We start from the raw sequence: 21,478 nt of genomic DNA, 5'->3' as shown, positions 1-21,478 counted from the left end.
GGCCCTCCGTATGTTTCTGCTAGTATCAGCGAGGTTCAATATGTCTCATGAATGCCTTTCGAACCTGCTATCCTCTACAGCTGTCTCCAGGCCAGTATTCTCTATTGTAGCAGAACATCTCTCATCAATGTGTTCGCATCTCTCCTCAATCCGTGCAGCCATATTTTCGGCCAGCTTCTCTTCGTGTCTCCCATAAAGTCGACTTCAACAGGACTGGGCAAGTCTGAAAGGATCTCGGAGCCTCTCCAGTAAGCTGAAGACAGGCAGATCTTCCACTGTCTGCCCTTTCAGGTTCTGGAAACTGACCCGTGAACTCAGGTCTTTGGGCAGCAGCAGTATCTCGAACTGACACAGCTTCCCGGACCAAAGACCTAAGCCAAGCTCCACAGAGGGCGGCAGCCCCTCCATCGCACTGATCCACCCACAGAACTCTGCCCGGTTACCTAGGATCCACCAGCCACAACAAGCCTCGCGGTACACACCAACATTCCACCTGGAATCCAACGGCTAACTGCCATCCCCAATGGCTGCTGCATCTTGTCAGTGTTGGGGGAGGGGCTGCATCCGACGAGAGGTTCCTAAGGTAAAAGTGCTTCTACCCACTAGCGTCCCATGGGCCTTTGTTCTTCCCTCTTTCCTTTTGTTCAGATCTGAATGCACTGTAGCAACGGAGGGAAGTGTGTCCATTTTCAGTTGAATGTTTCACACGTCTTTAAACTTTCTAACAGTTCACAGTACACAGAGACCCACTAAGGGAAACTATTGTTCCTGTAATATGGGCACACCCGCAATACATAGCCGTCGGTTGATTTCTGCTGAAACACCCGCATTCACGGGACATCTATCCATTTGTTTCAAGGGGGCTGAAATTCCTAGGACTGATACAATCCCCAATGTGCACTTTACTGCCTGTCTCTTTTGATCTTAGTACACTTTTGCGGAGCTACTTTTCCTTGTTATAGGCTTGTGCCATTTCTTCTCGACGTAGTGTAGAATATGGCATTCATTCATTCTGTTGGAAGACTTGAAAGTCTATATCACGAACTAGGAATCCATTGGATACCAAATCGGCATTTGGGTTAGGTCACGATATCCTCATATGAATCAATATTTACGAATATAAATGCACGCCTCTGATTTCCGAATACAGGTGTGCTGAGTATATTCAAGCCGCGATACTGGGTCGATGCGTACTGAATGATCCTTGACATCACCTTGAGTAATTTGTTTTGAATATTCATGTTACCCTACCCTTTTTGTGTTGTTTGTTTGTTTGATTCTTTCTTGGTCTGCTTCTCGTTTGTTTTGCAAACACGTCAGGCCATGCATCTCTCCGGTTGCTTCCAACAGAGAGTCATGTAAGCTGACTCCCTTAAGATAGTGCTTCCAATCCCCTATGATTTCCTGCTTCCCTCTCCCATCTTTAGGGTTTTGATGTCCTCCTTGCTTTCTTCTTGTTTCTTCTTTTCCACTCATGCTCTTCTTGCATTTCCAATAAGGGTTTTCTTCTTTCCATTTCATCTTGCTGCTTATCCCTTCAGGGGAGAATTCTCAACCTTTCTTTTAGGATAAGTTTCGAACTGCTGAATTCTTTTAAGATTTGCAGGTCTGTGGCATTCTCTAGCTCTGCTGTTATTAGAAATGGTGGTCATGTGGCATAGGCTACCCTAGATGGCAGCATTTTGCCATTCAAGCTATGGTCTATGTCCTGGCACTCCTCCCTGTCCTGCAATATTGCTGCTGAGATAGCAGCTGAAACCCATCTGGAGGTTCTCTTGTGACTATGTTGCTTTCCTCCAGGCGCATTTTAAATCACTGGGATGCTCATGAACTTTGTTGATTTGGATCATACAGCTGCTGCTAAGTCTATTGGGATTCCACCTCTTTTGGACGCTGTGTACTTCCTGAATTCGCCTAGATGATTCTATCTTGGCTTTCAGCAAGTTTCAGTCTGATTTTTCTACACATAACTTTTCAAACATTGTTTGTTTCTTTATCTCTTGCTTTTCCATCTGGGACTCTTTCGAATTTTAGTCTTTCATGCCTTGTCTTCAACCAGGATTCAACAGCGATGTTTTCATTGGTTTGCACTTGCTTTCCTATGTGTGCTTCTGACCAAGGGATTTCTGTTCCCCTGTCTTCAAAGTCATTCACGCATCCCTCTGCAATATCTAGTCTGCTTAGGACGGAATGTTAGCCCTGATATTTTCTCATCCACTGAGTTTTCTGATATTATTTGGCTCGTCTTTAGGCTTTCTCTTCCCCTTTTCTGGTATTCTGCCTTTTGTGATTCTGAGACACACTTGTTCTTCAGTGATTCCCTCAACTCCATTTTCAATACTTGCTCTGGAGAGCGTTTTGCTGTCTAATTGTCTGAAAGCGTATCTTTAGGGCCTTCAATCTCTTTGGAACTGAAAATGGTACTTCCTTTTCCTTTTACTGTATTTCTTCATCTCTACTGGTCAGGTAATTTCAGGTATCTAATTTAGACTTCTATGGCTTGGTTAAGTGAAAACTTTAGACTCTTGGCTCTACACAACTGCATGGGATTTCTGTGAGGACAAATTTTCCTAGACATTGATGCCATGTCCTGTTCCTGTGTGTTGTCTGGTCTATCTCCAATTGCTGGTGTTGCCTTTGTTGTGATGAACCCCCCATACTATTTCGATTAGGATAAACTCACTTTGATTACGCTTATCTCACAAATCTGAAAGAGCACAGGACACTTCCTCTGGTGGAAATGGAGCTTCTAAAGGTTCTCAGCTCTGCATTCTACTCTATGTTATTTTGGAGTGTTTCCAGAAGTGCAGAGTGTGAGTGCGCTTGTGCTTTGTAGTGCCACGGGAATGTCCCACTGAAACCAGTTCTTCCAAGAGCTTCTCTGTCTACAGAAACACCAGTGGAAGCATATCTATGGATGTCACACATCAGGGCCTGCTGGAATGATCCCGCAGCCCGAACTTGGTGTCCTCGCTGCCGAACCGTGCCGGTGCCATCCACAATATAGCATCCGCTTTTGAGCGATAAACTGAAGGAAATCCTTCCTCTTCTCACGCTGTGTTCTTGGACCACACTTCCTTGTCCTCTCATCCTTGTGGTACGGGTGCACGAAGGCAACCACAGAGCTGTTGCAAATCCTGTGCCTCAAACCAAACCATAATCACAGCCCAGGTTATGAATGTAGCAGATCCTAAGGCTTTTCATTCTGAATTCAAACCCAAGGCCCCCTGGATCCCTCAGACCCGATGCACAATATCTCTGATTCAGCCCCACACATGCTATATTGGCAAAATGCCAAATTGGTCTCTGGTCCTGCAGATGCACTGTGTGTGGCCATGGGACAGATCGATAATTTGAACTGCGTGCGCCAGGGTGGTTGCTTGCTCATTGGGGTCACAGGTCGGTTTGCTCTCTTGATAGGACCCACCACATCCCACAACGCACTCCAGATCCCTGAGACTCAGCGTGTGCCATCATCCGTAGCCCTATCCCTCCCTGAACGCTGCCTCTGCTACCTCAAATTTGGCAGCTCGGAGCTTGGTCTCAGAATCAACTGTGGGGATATTTTGCACTGGATTCTTTGCGTTCTGTCAGCCAAGCATCTGCTGTGCACTCTTCTAACACTCAGCGCATCACCTTCAGTCCCATGTCTCCTGTCCGCTTGAGAGTGTGCGTATAAGTTAAAGAGAGTTTCACCTTTACTGCTCCATCAACAGGGCTCAGACCATGCACTGGTATCCATTCCCTGCTTTTCCTTCTCCTGCTTCCAGGTGTTCTGAGGCCTCATCCTGTCTTTGGAAGTAACAGACCTCTCTTCGGCAAGTGTCCTTTGCCAAGGGCTGGGTGAGTGGATGTTTCCATTGCTGTGTTCATGGGAGCGAGTGAGCGCAGGTTCACTGCTTCTCTGTCCACTGGGCATCGATGAATCAACACTTTCCAGATACATTTCACAGAAATGTGATTATTTTTTATCTCTTTGTTTCTATACAGCCGTTGTGGGAGGGATTGTCCGAAGATTCCAGTTTTGACATTGTGTTGATATCTCATTTGCAGTCTTTAAAAATTTAATAGACTTTATATAAATGTTTTGGGAGTTATACGAAAATGAAGTTAGTTTCTGAAACATACTAAATCGACCTAGAAGCCAGACTTGTCAATTTCGGTAACATTTTGTCAGCTCTAAGGAAAATATAGACAGATATAATGCAAACTGGCAGTCCGAACTGTTAAAGGGGTCATGTCAACTCTTTACTGTTGAAGCCTCCGAAACCAACAGGAACAATGAAATAACTAATGGAAACATGAAATAACCCCCAAGCTTGGATTCACTTGTGCATGTGGTGCCCTTTACTCCCGATGACACCTACTGGTCAATGTTGGCATTTCAAGATGTAACATCCCTCTCAAGGAAAATACAAGAGGAAACGAACTAAATATATACATTTAGTTTTGAATCCAAAGAACCTAGATGCATTATAGCTATGAGAAGCCTGCTGCAGCTATGCTAGGCTACTGAGAACCAGGTGTTCTTCTATCAGTGATGAGAACGCTTAATCATCCCATCATGTTGGGTAAAGCACTTGAATGCAACCAAGTCTGCACCCCCATGATCGATTGCCCCCGGGGGCTTGACTCAATTGAAAGACGCTCCACATAAGCTGTGTCTTTCATGTCATTGGCGACTTTTACAGTTCAGTTCACTATCTGACTTCTAATATGTACCTAGACTGTCTTGAAAAACGGAGGCCTAATACAGATTCAAGTTCAGTCAAGGATTCCCCTCACTTACCACACTCCCTTCACCCCAGAGAAGACATAAACCCAGCATTTGCTGAATCTAGCGGAAGGCCATCGTTTCTTTGTGGGAGCTAAATATTCAATTCCTATCTATTTCATACGGGAGTATTTGACCTTTATGGGGTTCCCTGTTGTTCACAGAGGATGGAGCTAGAGGAACTCTGATTCTAGGAGGGGCTTGCTCTTTTCTTACTGGCTTCATTGCAGCTCAGGTACTGATCCCTCAAAATGGATGCCTGAGTGGCGGGGAGGGAAGGGCAAGTGCTTGATAACTAGGCCCAAACCTGGGAAAAGGCTTACCTGGGCTTGGTGCACTTTGATCTGAATGGCTTGTAATTGCCCCTTGGGTCGTGTGGATTATCTGACCTCTTTCAAGAACATGAGCGTTTTTATCATCTCTGCCATCTCTTCTCTTTAGACGTCAGGGATCTTGGACCCGTTCTTGGAGCAGAGAATTGAGGAACTTCCTCCAGTCCACGGTGGCCCTCCGTATGTTTCTGCTAGTATCAGCGAGGTTCAATATGTCTCATGAATGCCTTTCGAGCCTACTATCCTCTACAGCTGTCTCCAGGCCAGTATTCTCTATTGTAGCAGAACATCTCTCATCAATGTGTTCGCATCTCTCCTCAATCCATGCAGCCATATTTTCGGCCAGCTTCTCTTCGTGTCTCCCATAAAGTCGACTTCAACAGGACTGGGCAAGTCTGAGAGGACCTCGGAGCCTCTCCAGTAAGCTGAAGACAGGCAGATCTTCCACTGTCTGCCCTTTCAGGTTCTGGAAACTGACCCGTGAACTCAGGTCTTTGGGCAGCAGCAGTATCTCGAACTGACACAGCTTCCCGGACCAAAGACCTAAGCCAAGCTCCACAGAGGGCGGCAGCCCCTCCATCGCACTGATCCACCCACAGAAATCTGCCCGGTTACCTAGGATCCACCAGCCACAACAAGCCTCGCGGTACACACCAACATTCCACCTGGAATCCAACCGCTAACTGCCATCCCCAATGGCTGCTGCATCTTGTCAGTGTTGGGGGAGGGGCTGCATCCGACGAGAGGTTCCTAAGGTAAATGTGATTCTACCCACTAGCGTCCCATGGGCCTTTGTTCTTCCCTCTTTCCTTTTGTTCAGATCTGTATGCACTGTAGCAACGGAGGGAAGTGTGTCCATTTTCAGTTGAATGTTTCACACGTCTTTAAACTTTCTAACAGTTCACAGTACACAGAGACCCACTAAGGGAATCTATTGTTCCTGTAATATGGGCACACCCGCAATACATAGCCGTCTGTTAATTTCTGCTGAAACACCCGCATTCACGGGACATCTATCCATTTGTTTCAAGGGGGCTGAAATTCCTAGGAATGATACAATCCCCAATGCACACTTTACTGCCTGTCACTTTTGACCTTAGTACACTTTTGCGGAGCTACTTTTCCTTGTTATAGGCTTGTGCCATTTCTTCTCGACGTAGTGTAGAATATGGCATTCATTCATCCTGTTGGAAGACTTGCAAGCCTATATCACGGACTAGGAATCCATTGGATTCCAAATCGGCATTTGGGTTAGGTCACGATATGCTCATATGAATCAATATTTACGAATATAAATGCACGCCTCTGATTTCCGAATACAGGTGTGCTGAGTACATTCAAGCCGCGATACTGGGTCGATGCGTACTGAATGATCCTTGACATCACCTTGAGTAATTTCTTTTGAATAATCATGTTACCCTACCATTTTTGTGTTGTTTGTTTGATTCTTTCTTGGTCTGCTTCTCGTTTGTTTAGCAAACACGTCAGGCCATGCATCTCTCCGTTTGCTTCCAACAGAGAGTCATATAAGCTGACTCCCTTAAGATAGTGCTTCTAATCCCCTATGATTTCCTTCTTCCCTCTCCCATCTTTAGGGTTTTGATGTCCTCCTTGTTTTCTTCTTGTTTTTTCTTTTCCACTCATGCTCTTCTTGCATTTCCAATAAGGGTTTTCTTCTTTCCATTTCATCTTGCTGCTTATCCCTTCAGGGCAGAATTCTCAACCTTTCTTTTAGGATAAGTTTCGAACTGCTGAATTCTTTTAAGATTTGCAGGTCTGTGGCATTCTCTAGCTCTGCTGTTATTAGAAATGGTGGTCATGTGGCATAGGCTACCCTAGATGGCAGCATTTTGCCATTCAAGCTATGGTCTATGTCCTGGCACTCCTCCCTGTCCTGCAATATTGCTGCTGAGATAGCAGCTGAAACCCATCTGGAGGTTCTCTTGTGACTATGTTGCTTTCCTCCAGGCGCATTTTAAATCACTGGGATGCTCATGAACTTTGTTGATTTGGATCATACAGCTGCTGCTAAGTCTATGGGGATTCCACCTCTTTTGGACGCTGTGTACTTCCTGAATTCGCCTAGATGATTCTATCTTGGCTTTCAGCAAGTTTCAGTCTGATTTTTCTACACATCACTTTTCAAACATTGTTTGTTTCTTTATCTCTTGCTTTTCCATCTGGGACCCTTTCGAATTTTAGTCTTTCATGCCTTGTCTTCAACCAGGATTCAACAGCGATATTTTCATTGGTTTACCCTTGCTCTCCTATGTGTGCTTCTGACCGAGGGATTTCTGTTCCCCTGTCTTCAAAGTCATTCACACATCTCTCTGCAATAACTAGTCTGCTTAGGACGGAATGTTAGCCCTGATATTTTCTCATCCGCTGAGTTATCTGATATTATTTGGCTCGTCTTTAGGCTTTCTCTTCCCCTTTTCTGGTATTCTGCCTTTTGTGATTCTGAGACACTGTTGTTCTTCAGTGTTTCCCTCACCTCCATTTTCAATACTTGCTCTGGAGAGCGTTTTGCAGTCTAGTTGTCTGAAAGCTTATCTTTAGGGCCTTCAATCTCTTTGGAACTGAAAATGGTACTTCCTTTTCCTTTTACTGTATTTCTTCATCTCTACTGGTCAGGTAATTTCAGGTATCTAATGTAGACTTCTAGGGCTTGGTTAAGTGAAAACTTTAGACTCTTGGCTCTACACAATTGCATGGGATTTCTGTGAGGACAAATTTTCCTAGACATTGATGCCATGTCCTGTTCCTGTGTGGTCTATCTCCAATTGCTGGTGTTGCCTTTGTTGTGATGAACCCCCCATACTATTTCGATTAGGATAACCTCATTTTGATTACGCTTATCTCACAAATCTGAAAGAGCACAGGACACTTCCTCTGGTGGAAATGGAGCTTCTAAAGGTTCTCAGCTCTGCATTCTACTCTATGTTATTTTGGAGTGTTTCCAGAAGTGCAGAGTGTGAGTGCGCTTGTGCTTATAAGTGCCAAGGGAATGTCCCACTGAAACCAGTTCTTCCAAGAGCTTCTCTGTCTACAGAAACACCAGTGGAAGCATATCTATGGATGTCACACATCAGGGCCTGCTGGAATGATCCCGCAGCCCGAACTTGGTGTCCTCGCTGCCGAACCGTGCCGTTGCCATCCAAAATATAGCATCCGCTTTTGAGCGATAAACTGAAGGATATCCTTCCTCTTCTCACGCTGTGGTCTTGGACCACACTTCCTTGTCCTCTCATACTTGTGGTACGGGTGCACGAAGGCAACCACAGAGCTGTTGCATATCCTGTGCCTCAAACCAAACCATAATCACAGCCCAGGTTATGAATGTAGCAGATCCTAAGGCTTTTCATTCTGAATTCAAACCCAAGGCCCCCTGGATCCCTCAGACCCGATGCACAATATCTCTGATTCAGCCCCACACATGCTCTATTGGCAAAATGCCAAATTGGTCTCTGGTCCTCCAGATGCACTGGGTGTGGCCATGGGACAGATCGATAATTTGAACTGCGTGCGCCAGGGTGGTTGCTTGCTCATTGGGGTCACAGGTCGGTTTGCTCTCTTGATAGGACCCACCACATCCCACAACGCACTCCAGATCCCTGAGACTCAGCGTGTGCCATCATCCGTAGCCCTATCCCTCCCTGAACGCTGCCTCTTCTACCTCAAATTTGGCAGCACGGAGCTTGGTCTCAGAATCAACTGTGGGGATATTTTGCACTGGATTCTTTGCGTTCTGTCAGCCAAGCATCTGCTGTGCACTCTTCTAACACTCAGCGCATCACCTTGAATCCCATGTCTCCTGTCCGCTTGAGAGTGTGCGTCCAAGTTAAAGAGAGTTTCACCTTTACTGCTCCATCAACAGGGCTCAGACCATGCACTGGTATCCATTCCCTGCTTTTCCTTCTCCTGCTTCCAGGTGTTCTGAGGCCTAATCCTGTCTTTGGAAGTAACAGACCTCTCTTCGGCAAGTGTCCTGTGCCAAGGGCTGGGTGAGTGGATGTTTCCATTGCTGTGTTCATGGGAGCGAGTGAGCGCAGGTTGCACTGCTTCTCTGTCAACTGGGCATCGATGAATCAACACTTTCCAGATACATTTCACAGAACTGTGATTTTTTTTATCTCTTTGTTTCTATACAGCCGTGGTGGGAGGGATTGTCCGAAGACTCCAATTTTGACATTGTGTTGATATCTCATTTGCAGTCTTTAAAAATTTAATAGAATTTATATAAATGTTTTGGGAGTTATACGAAAATGAAGTTGCTTTCTGAAACATACTAAATCGACCTAGAAGCCAGACTTGTCAATTTCGGTAACATTTTGTCAGCTCTAAGGAATACATAGACAGATATAATGCAAACTAGCAGTCCGAACAGTTAAAGGGGTCATGTCAACTCCTTACTGTTGAAGCCTCCGAAACCAACAGGAACCATGAAATAACTAATGGAAACATGAAATAACCCCCAAGCTTGGATTTCCTTTTGCATGTGGTGCCCTTTACTCCCGATGACACCTAGTGGTCAATGTTGGCATTTCAAGGTGTAACATCCCTCTCAAGGAAAATACAAGAGGAAACGAACTAAATATATACATTTAGCTTTGAATCCAAAGAACCTAGAGGCATTATAGCTATGAGAACCCTGCTGCAGCTATGCTAGGCTACTGAGAACCAGGTGTTCTTCTATCGGTGATGAGAACGCTTAATCATCCGATTATGTTGGGTGAAGCACTTGAATGCAACCAAGTCTGCACCCCCATGATCGATTGCCCCCGGGGGCTTGACTCAATTGAAAGACGCTCCACATAAGCTGTGTCTTTCATGTCATTGGCGACTTTTACAGTTCAGTTCACTATCTGATTTCTAATATGTACCTAGACTGTCTTGAAAAACGGAGGCCTAATTCAGATTCAAGTTCAGTCAAAGATTCCCCTCACTTACCACACTCCCTTCACCCCAGAGAAGACATAAACCCAGCATTTGCTGAATCTAGCGGAAGGATATCGTTTCTTTGTGGGAGCTAAATATTCAATTCCTATCTATTTCATACGGGAGTATTTGACCTTTATGGGGTTCCCTGTTGTTCACAGAGGATGGAGCTAGAGGAACTCTGATTCTAGGTGGGGCTTGCTCTTCTCTTATGGCTTCATTGCAGCTCAGGTACTGATCCCTCAAAATGGATGCCTGAGTGGAGGGGAGGGAAGGGCAAGTGCTTGATAGCTAGGCCCAAACCTGGGAAAAGGCTTACCTGGGCTTGGTGCACTTTGATCTGAATGGCTTGAAATTGCCCCTTGGGTCGTGTGGATTATCTGACCTCTTTCAAGAACATGAGCGTTTTTATCATCTCTGCCATCTCTTCTCTTTAGACGTCAGGGATCTTGGACCCGTTCTTGGAGCAGAGAATTGAGGAACTTCCTCCAGTCCACGGTGGCCCTCCGTATGTTTCTGCTAGTATCAGCGAGGTTCAATATGTCTCATGAATGCCTTTCGAGCCTGCTATCCTCTACAGCTGTCTCCAGGCCAGTATTCTCTATTGTAGCAGAACATCTCTCATCAATGTGTTCGCATCTCTCCTCAATAAGTGCAGCCATATTTTCGGCCAGCTTCTCTTCGTGTCTCCCATAAAGTCGACTTCAACAGGACTGGGCAAGTCTGAAAGGACCTCGGAGCCTCTCCAGTAAGCTGAAGACAGGCAGATCTTCCACTGTCTGCCCTTTCAGGTTCTGGAAACTGACCCGTGAACTCAGGTCTTTGGGCAGCAGCAGTATCTCGAACTGACACAGCTTCCCGGACCAAAGACTTAAGCCAAGCTCCACAGAGGGCGGCAGCCCCTCCATCGCACTGATCCACCCACAGAACTCTGCCCGGTTACCTAGGATCCACCAGCCACAACAAGCCTCGCGGTACACACCAACATTCCACCTGGAATCCAACCGCTAACTGCCATCCCCAATGGCTGCTGCATCTTGTCAGTGTTGGGGGAGGGGCTGCATCCGACGAGAGGTTCCTAAGGTAAATGTGATTCAACCCACTAGCGTCCCATGGGCCTTTGTTCTTCCCTCTTTCCTTTTGTTCAGATCTGTATGCACTGTAGCAACGGAGGGAAGTGTGTCCATTTTCAGTTGAATGTTTCACACGTCTTTAAACTTTCTAACAGTTCACAGTACACAGAGACCCACTAAGGGAAACTATTGTTCCTGTAATATGGGCACACCCGCAATACATAGCCGTCGGTTGATTTCTGCTGAAACACCCGCATTCACGGGACATCAATCCATTTGTTTCAAGGGGGCTGAAATTCCTAGGACTGATACAATCCCCAATGTGCACTTTACTGCCTGTCTCTTTTGATCTTAGTACACTTTTGTGGAGCTACTTTTCCTTGTTATAGGCTTGTGCCATTTCTTCTCGACGTAGTGTAGAATATGGCATTCATGCATCCTGTTGGAAGACTTGCAAGTCTATATCACGGACTAGGAATCCATTGGATTTCAAATCGGCATTTGGGTTAGGTCACGATATGCTCATATGAATCAATATTTACGAATATAAATGCACGCCTCTGATTTCCGAATACAGGAGTGCTGAGTACTTTCAAGCCGCGATACTGGGTCGATGCGTAGTGAATGATCCTTGACATCACCTTGAGTAATTTCTTTTGAATATTCATGTTACCCTACCCTTTTTGTGTTGTTTGTTTGTTTGATTCTTTCTTGGTCTGCTTCTCGTTTGTTTTGCAAACACGTCAGGCCATGCATCTCTCCGTTTGCTTCCAACAGAGAGTCATATAAGCTGACTCCCTTAAGTTAGTGCTTCCAATCCCCTATGATTTCCTGCTTCCCTCTCCCATCTTTAGGGTTTTGATGTCCTCCTTGCCTTCTTCTTGTTTCTTCTTTTCCACTCATGCTCTTCTTGCATTTCCAATAAGGGTTTTCTTCTTTCCATTTCATCTTGCTGCTTATCCCTTCAGGGCAGAATTCTCAACCTTTCTTTTAGGATAAGTTTCGAACTGCTGAATTCTTTTAAGATTTGCAGGTCTGTGGCATTCTCTAGCTCTGCTGTTATTAGAAATGGTGGTCATGTGGCATAGGCTACCCTAGATGGCAGCATTTTGCCATTCAAGCTATGGTCTATGTCCTGGCACTCCTCCCTGTCCTGCAATATTGCTGCTGAGATAGCAGCTGAAACCCCTCTGGAGGTTCTCTTGTGACTATGTTGCTTTCCTCCAGGCGCATTTTAAATCACTGGGATGCTCATGAACTTTGTTGATTTGGATCATACAGCTGCTGCCATGTCTATTGGGATTCCACCTCTTTTGGACGCTGTGTACTACCTGAATTCGCCTAGATGATTCTATCTTGGCTTTCAGCAAGTTTCAGTCTGATTTTTCTACACATAACTTTTCAAACATTGTTTGTTTCTTTATCTCTTGCTTTTCCATCTGGGACTCTTTCGAATTTTAGTCTTTCATGCCTTGTCTTCAACCAGGATTCAACAGCAATGTTTTCATTGGTTTGCACTTGCTTTCCTATGTATGCTTCTGACCGAGGGATTTCTGTTCCCCTGTCTTCAAAGTAATTCACGCGTCCCTCTGCAAAATCTAGTCTGCTTAGGACGGAATGTTAGCCCTGATATTTTCTCATCCACTGAGTTTTCTGATATTATTTGGCTCGTCTTTAGGCTTTCTCTTCCCCTTTTCTGGTATTCTGCCTTTTATGATTCTGAGACACTCTTGTTCTTCAGTGTTTCCCTCACCTCCATTTCAATACTTGCTCTGGAGAGCGTTTTGCAGTCTAGTTGTCTGAAAGCTTATCCTTAGGGCCTTCAATTTCTATGGAACTGAAAATGGTACTTCCTTTTCCTTTTACTGTATTTATTCATCTCTACTGGTCAGGTAATTTCAGGTATCTAATGTAGACTTCTAGGGCTTGTTTAAGTGAAAACTTTAGACTCTTGGCTCTACACAATTGCATGGGATTTCTGTGAGGACAAATTTTCCTAGACATTGATGCCATGTCCTGTTCCTGTGTGTGTTGTCTGGTCTATCTCCAATTGCTGGTGTTGCCTTTGTTGTGATGAACCCCCCATACTATTTCGATTAGGATAACCTCATTTTGATTACGCTTATCTCACAAATCTGAAAGAGCACAGGACACTTCCTCTGGTGGAAATGGAGCTTCTAAAGGTTCTCAGCTCTGCATTCCACTCTATGTTATTTTGGAGTGTTTCCAGATGTGCAGAGTGTGAGTGCGCTTGTGCTTTGTAGTGCCACGGGAATGTCCCACTGAAACCAGTTCTTCCAAGAGCTTCTCTGTCTACAGAAACACCAGTGGAAGCATATCTATGGATGTCACACATCAGGGCCTGCTGGAATGATCCCGCAGCCCGAACTTGGTGTCCTAGCTGCCGAACCGTGCCGGTGCCATCCAAAATGTAGCATCCGCTTTTGAGAGATAAACTGAAGGAAATCCTTCCTCTTCTCACGCTGTGGTCTTGGACCACAATTCCTTGTCCTCTCATCCTTGTGGCACGGATGCAAGAAGGCAACCACAGAGCTGTTGCACATCCTGTGCCTCAAACCAAACCATAATCACAGCCCAGGTTATGAATGTAGCAGATCCTAAGGCTTTTCATTCTGAATTCAAACCCAAGGCCCCCTGGATCCCTCAGACCCGATGCACAATATCTCTGATTCAGCCCCACACATGCTCTATTGGCAAAATGCCAAATTGGTCTCTGGTCCTGCAGATGCACTGTGTGTGGCCATGGGACAGATGGATAATTTCAACTGCGCGCGCCAGTGTGGTTGCTTGCTCATTGGGGTCCCAGGTCGGTTTGCTCTCTTGATAGGACCCACCACATCCCACAACGCACTCCAGATCCCTGAGACTCAGCGTGTGCCATCATCCGTAGCCCTATCCCTCCCTGAACGCTGCCTCTGCTACCTCAAATTTGGCAGCTCGGAGCTTGGTCTCAGAATCAACTGTGGGGATATTTTGCACTGGATTCTTTGCGTTCTGTCAGCCAAGCATCTGCTGTGCACTCTTCTAACACTCAGCGCATCACCTTCAATCCCATGTCTCCTGTCCGCTTGAGAGTGTGCGTCCAAGTTAAAGAGAGTTTCACCTTTACTGCTCCATCAACAGGGCTCACTGGTATCCATTCCCTGCTTTTCCTTCTCCTGCTTCCAGGTGTTCTGAGGCCTCATCCTGTCTTTGGAAGTAACAGACCTCTCTTCGGCAAGTGTCCTGTGCCAAGGGCTGGGTGAGTGGATGTTTCCATTGCTGTGTTCATGGGTGCGAGTGAGCGCAGGTTGCACTGCTTCTCTGTCAACTGGGCATCGATGAATCAACACTTTCCAGATACATTTCACAGAAATGTGATTTTTTTTAATCTCTTTGTTTCTATACAGCCGTGGTGGGAGGGATTGTCCAAAGACTACAGTTTTGACATTGTGTTGATATCTCATTTGCAGTCTTTAAAAATTTAATAGAATTTATATAAATGTTTTGGGAGTTATACGAAAAGGAAGTTAGTTTCTGAAACATACTAAATCGACCTAGAAGCCAGGCTTGTCAATTTCGGTAACAATTTGTCAGCTCTAAGGAAAACATAGACAGATAAATGCAAACTAGCAGTCCGAACTGTTAAAGGGGTCATGTCAACTCTTTACTGTTGAAGCCTCCGAAACCAACAGGAACCATGAAATAACTAATGGAAACATGAAATAACCCCCAAGCTTGGATTCCCTTTTGCATGTGGTGCCCTTTACTCCCGATGACACCTACTGGTCAATGTTGGCATTTCAAGGTGTAACATCCCTCTCAAGGAAAATACAAGAGGAAACGAACTAAATATATACATTTAGCTTTGAATCCAAAGAACCTAGAGGCATTATAGCTATGAGAACCCTGCTGCAGCTATGCTAGGCTACTGAGAACCTGGTGTTCTTCTATCAGTGATGAGAACGCTTAATCATCCGATCATGTTGGGTAAAGCACTTGAATGCAACCAAGTGTGCACCCCCATGATCGATTGCCCCCGGGGGCTTGACTCAATTGAAAGACGGTCCACATAAGCTGTGTCTTTCATGTCATTGGCCACTTTTACAGTTCCGTTCACTATCTGACTTCTAATATGTACCTAGACTGTCTTGAAAAACGGAGGCCTAATACAGATTCAAGTTCAGTCAAAGATTCCCCTCACTTACCACACTCCCTTCACCCCAGAGAAGACATAAACCCAGCATTTGCTGAATCTAGCGGAAGGCCATCGTTTCTTTGTGGGAGCTAAGTATTCAATAACTATCAATTTCATACGAGAGTATTTGACCTTTATGGGGTTCCCTGTTGTTCACAGAGGATGAAGCTAGAGGAACTCTGATTCTAGGAGGGGCTTGCTCTTCTCTTACTGGCTTCATTGCAGCTCAGGTACTGATCCCTCAAAATGGATGCCTGAGTGGAGGGGAGGGAAGAGCAAGTGCTTGATAGCTAGGCCCAAACCTGGGAAAAGGCTTACCTGGGCTTGGTGCACTTTGATCTGAATGGCTTGGAATTGCCCCTTGGGTCGTGTGGATTATCTGACCTCTTTCAAGAACATGAGCGTTTTTATCATCTCTGCCATCTCTTCTCTTTAGACGTCAGGGATCTTGGACCCGTTCTTGGAGCAGAGAATTGAGGAACTTCCTCCAGTCCACGGTGGCCCTCCGTATGTTTCTGCTAGTATCAGCGAGGTTCAATATGTCTCATGAATGCCTTTCGAGCCTGCTATCCTCTACAGCTGTCTCCAGGCCAGTATTCTCTATTGTAGCAGAACATCTCTCATCAATGTGTTCGCATCTCTCCTCAATCCGTGCAGCCATATTTTCGGCCAGCTTCTCTTCGTGTCTCCCATAAAGTCGACTTCAACAGGACTGGGCAAGTCTGAAAGGACCTCGGAGCCTCTCCAGTAAGCTGAAGACAGGCAGATCTTCCACTGTCTGCCCTTTCAGGTTCTGGAAACTGACCCGTGAACTCAGGTCTTTGGGCAGCAGCAGTATCTCGAACTGACACAGCTTCCCGGACCAAAGACCTAAGCCAAGCTCCACAGAGGGCGGCAGCCCCTCCATCGCACTGATCCACCCACAGAACTCTGCCCGGTTACCTAGGATCCACCAGCCACAACAAGCCTCGCGGTACACACCAACATTCCACCTGGAATCCAACCGCTAACTGCCATCCCCAATGGCTGCTGCATCTTGTCAGTGTTGGGGGAGGGGCTGCATCCGACGAGAGGTTCCTAAGGTAAATGTGATTCTACCCACTAGCGTCCCATGGGCCTTTGTTCTTCCCTCTTTCCTTTTGTTCAGATCTGTATGCACTGTAGCAACGGAGGGAAGTGTGTCCATTTTCAGTTGAATGTTTCACACGTCTTTAAACTTTCTAACAGTTCACAGTACACAGAGACCCACTAAGGGAAACTATTGTTCCTGTAATATGGGCACACCCGCAAAACATAGCCGTCGGTTGATTTCTGCTGAAACACCCGCATTCACGGGACATCTATCCATTTGTTTCAAGGGGGCTGAAATTCCTAGGAATGATACAATCCCCAATGTGCACTTTACTGCCTGTCTCTTTTGACCTTAGTACACTATTGCGGAGCTACTTTTCCTTGTTATAGGCTTGTGCCATTTCTTCTCGACGTAGTGTAGAATATGGCATTCATTCATCCTGTTGGAAGATTTGCAAGTCTATATCACGGGCTAGGAATCCATTGGATTCCAAATCGGCATTTGGGTTAGGTCACGATATGCTCATATGAATCAATATTTACGAATATAAATGCACGCCTCTGATTTCCGAATACAGGTGTGCTGAGTACATTCAAGCCGCGATACTGGGTCGATGCGTACTGAATGATCCTTGACATCACCTTGAGTAATTTCTTTTGAATATTCATGTTACCCTACCCTTTTTGTGTTGTTTGTTTGTTTGATTCTTTCTTGGTCTGCTTCTCGTTTGTTTTGCAAACACTTCAGGCAATGCATCTCTCCCTTGGCTTCCAACAGAGAGTCATATAAGCTGACTCCCTTAAGATAGTGCTTCTAATCCCCTATGATTTCCTGCTTCCCTCTCCCATCTTTAGGATTTTGATGTCCTCCTTGCCTTCTTCTTGTTTCTTCTTTTCCACTCATGCTCTTCTTGCATTTCCAATAAGGGTTTTCTTCTTTCCATTTCATCTTGCTGCTTATCCCTTCAGGGGAGAATTCTCAACCTTTCTTTTAGGATAAGTTTCGAACTGCTGAATTCTTTTAAGATTTGCAGGTCTGTGGCATTCTCTAGCTCTGCTGTTATTAGAAATGGTGGTCATGTGGCATAGGCTACCCTAGATGGCAGCATTTTGCCATTCAAGCTATGGTCTATATCCTGGCACTCCTCCCTGTCCTGCAATATTGCTGCTGAGATAGCAGCTGAAACCCCTCTGGAGGTTCACTTGTGAGTATGTTGCTTTCCTCCAGGCGCATTTTAAATCACTGGGATGCTCATGAACTTTGTTGATTTGGATCATACAGCTGCTGCTAAGTCTATTTGGATTCCACCTCTTTTGGACGCTGTGTACTACCTGAATTCGCCTAGATGATTCTATCTTGGCTTTCAGCAAGTTTCAGTCTGATTTTTCTACACAAAACTTCTCAAACATTGTTTGTTTTTTATCTCTTGCTTTTCCATCTGGGACTCTTTCGAATTATAGTCTTTCATGCCTTGTCTTCAACCAGGATTCAACAGCAATCTTTTCAATGGTTTGCACTTGCTTTCCTATGTGTGCTTCTGACCGAGGGATTTCTGTTCCCCTGTCTTCAAATTCATTCACGCGTCCCTCTGCAATATCTCGTCTGCTTAGGACGGAATGTTAGCCCTGATATTTTCTCATCCACTGAATTTTCTGATATTATTTGGCTCATCTGTAGGCTTTCTCTTCCCCTTTTCTGGTATTCTGCCTTTTGTGATTCTGAGACACTGTTGTTCTTCAGTGTTTCCCTCACCTCCATTTTCAATACTTGCTCTGGAGAGCGTTTTGCAGTCTAATTGTCTGAAAGCTTATCTTTAGGGCCTTCAATCTCTTTGGAACTGAAAATGGTACTTCCTTTTCCTTTTACTGTATTTCTTCATCTCTACTGGTCAGGTAATTTCAGGTATCTAATGTAGACTTCTAGGGCTTGGTTAAGTGAAAACTTTAGACTCTTGGCTCTACACAATTGCATGGGATTTCTGTGAGGACAAATTTTCCTAGACATTGATGCCATGTCCTGTTCCTGTGTGTGTTGTCTGGTCTATCTCCAATTGCTGGTGTTGCCTTTGTTGTGAGGAACACCCCATACTATTTTGATAAGGATAACCTCATTTTGATTACGCTTATCTCACAAACCTGAAAGAGCACAGGACACTTCCTCTGGTGGAAATGGAGCTTCTAAATGTTCTCAGCTCTGCATTCTACTCTATGTTATTTTGGAGTGTTTCCAGAAGATCAGAGTGTGAGTGCGCTTGTGCTTTGTAGTGCCACGGGAATGTCCCACTGAAACCAGTTCTTCCAAGAGCTTCTCTGTCTACAGAAACACCAGTGGAAGCATATCTATGGATGTCACACATCAGGGCCTGCTGGAATGATCCCGCAGCCCTAACTTGGTGTCCTCGCTGCCGAACCGTGCCGGTGCCATCCAAAATGTAGCATCCGATTTTGAGAGATAAACTGAAGGAAATCCTTCCTCTTCTCACGCTGTGGTCTTGGACCACACTTCCTTGTCCTCTCATCGTTGTGGCACGGGTGCACGAAGGCAACCACAGAGCTGTTGCACATCCTGTGCCTCAAACCAAACCATAATCACAGCCCAGGTTTTGAATGTAGCAGATCCTAAGGCTTTTCATTCTGAATTCAAACCCAAGGCCCCCTGGATCCCTCAGACCCGATGCACAATATCTCTGATTCAGCCCCACACATGCTCTATTGGCAAAATGCCAAATTGGTCTCTGGTCCTGCAGATGCACTGGGTGTGGCCATGGGACAGATCGATAATTTGAACTGCGTGCGCCAGGGTGGTTGCTTGCTCATTGGGGTCACAGGTCGGTTTGCTCTCTTGATAGGACCCACCACATCCCACAACGCACTCCAGATCCCTGAGACTCAGCGTGTGCCATCATCCGTAGCCCTATCCCTCCCTGAACGCTTCCTCTGCTACCTCAAATTTGGCAGCTCGGATCTCGGTCTCAGAATCAACTGTGGGGATATTTTGCACTGGATTCTTTGAGTTCTGTCAGCCAAGCATCTGCTGTGCACTCTTCTAACACTCAGCGCATCACCTTCAGTCCCATGTCTCCTGTCCGCTTGAGAGTGTGCGTCCAAGTTAAAGAGAGTTTCACCTTTACTGCTCCATCAACAGGGCTCAGACCATGCACTGGTTTCCATTCCCTGCTTTTCCTTCTCCTGCTTCCAGGTGTTCTGAGGCCTCATCCTGTCTTTGGAAGTAACAGACCTCTCTTCGGCAAGTGTCCTGTGCCAAGGGCTGGGTGAGTGGATGTTTCCATTGCTGTGTTCATGGGAGCGAGTGAGCGCAGGTTGCACTGCTTCTCTGTCAACTGGGCATCGATGAATCAACACTTTCCAGATACATTTCACAGAAATGTGATTTATTTTTATCTCTCTGTTTCTATACAGCCGTGGTGGGAGGGATTGTCCGAAGACTCCTGTTTTGACATTGTGTTGATATCTCATTTGCAGTCTCTAAAAATTTAATAGAATTTATATAAATGTTTTGGGAGTTATACGAAAATGAAGTTAGTTTCTGAAACATACTAAATCGACCTAGAAGCCAGACTTGTCAATTTCGGTAACATTTTGTCAGCTCTAAGGAAAACATAGACAGATAGAATGCAAACTAGCAGTCCGAACTGTTAAAGGGGTCATGTCAACTCTTTACTGTTGAAGCCTCCGAAACCAACAGGAACCATGAAATAACTAATGGAAACATGAAATAACCCCCAAGCTTGGATTCCCTTGTGCATGTGGTGCCCTTTACTCCCGATGACACCTACTGGTCAATGTTGGCATTTCAAGGTGTAACATCCCTCTCAAGGAAAATACAAGAGGAAACGAACTAAATATATACATTTAGCTTTGAATCCAAAGAACCTAGAGGCATTATAGCTATGAGAAACCTGCTGCAGCTATGCTAGGCTACTGAGAACCAGGTGTTCTTCTATCAGTGATGAGAACGCTTAATCATCCGATCATGTTGGCTAAAGCACTTGAATGCAACCAAGTGTGCACCCCCATGATCGATTGCCCCCGGGGGCTTGACTCAATTGAAAGACGGTCCACATAAGCTGTGTCTTTCATGTCATTGGCGACTTTTACAGTTCAGTTCACTATCTGACTTCTAATATGTACCTAGACTGTCTTGAAAAACGGAGGCCTAATACAGATTCAAGTTCAGTCAAAGATTCCCCTCACTTACCACACTCCCTTCACCCCAGAGAATACATAAAACCAGCATTTGCTGAATCTAGCGGAAGGCCATCGTTTCTTTGTGGGAGCTAAATATTCAATTCCTATCTATTTCATACGGGAGTATTTGACCTTTATGGGGTTCCCTGTTGTTCACAGAGGATGGAGCTAGAGGAACTCTGATTCTAGGAGGGGCTTGCTCTTCTCTTACTGGCTTCATTGCAGCTCAGGTACTGATCCCTCAAAATGGATGCCTGAGTGGAGGGGAGGGAAGAGCAAGTGCTTGATAGCTAGGCCCAAACCTGGGAAAAGGCTTACCTGGGCTTGGTGCACTTTGATCTGAATGTCTTGGAATTGCCCCTTGGGTCGTGTGGATTATCTGACCGCTTTCAAGAACAGGAGCTTTTTTATCATCTCTGCCATCTCTTCTCTTTAGACGTCAGGGATCTTGGACCCGTTCTTGGAGCAGAGAATTGAGGAACTTCCTCCAGTCCACGGTGGCCCTCCGTATGTTTCTGCTAGTATCAGCGAGGTTCAATATGTCTCATGAATGCCTTTCGAGCCTGCTATCCTCTACAGCTGTCTCCAGGCCAGTATTCTCTATTGTAGCAGAACATCTCTCATCAATGTGTTCGCATCTCTCCTCAATAAGTGCAGCCATATTTTCGGCCAGCTTCTCTTCGTGTCTCCCATAAAGTCGACTTCAACAGGACTGGGCAAGTCTGAAAGGACCTCGGAGCCTCTCCAGTAAGCTGAAGACAGGCAGATCTTCCACTGTCTGCCCTTTCAGGTTCTGGAAACTGACCCGTGAACTCAGGTCTTTGGGCAGCAGCAGTATCTCGAACTGACACAGCTTCCCGGACCAAAGACCTAAGCCAAGCTC

At 45.5% G+C, this 21,478-nt stretch overlaps 1 long non-coding RNA gene across 1 annotated transcript in view; it reads left to right on the top strand.

Annotated features, from left to right (window-relative positions):
* The first annotated feature begins 369 nt into the window (after positions 1 to 369).
* The window catches only part of LOC140692606 (uncharacterized), a 121,071-nt gene continuing 99,962 nt past the window's right edge, over positions 370 to 21,478 (top strand). Inside the window, exons 1-2 of the long non-coding RNA XR_012068167.1 lie at positions 370 to 583; positions 3,771 to 3,843. This is a non-coding gene — a long non-coding RNA (uncharacterized lncRNA). The remainder of the gene's footprint in view (positions 584 to 3,770; positions 3,844 to 21,478) is intronic.

The sequence above is a fragment of the Vicugna pacos genome, unplaced genomic scaffold, assembly GCF_048564905.1.
Source record: "Vicugna pacos unplaced genomic scaffold, VicPac4 scaffold_14, whole genome shotgun sequence".
NCBI classification, from domain to species: Eukaryota; Metazoa; Chordata; class Mammalia; order Artiodactyla; family Camelidae; genus Vicugna; species Vicugna pacos.
This window is presented reverse-complemented; position numbering and strand designations above follow the sequence as displayed.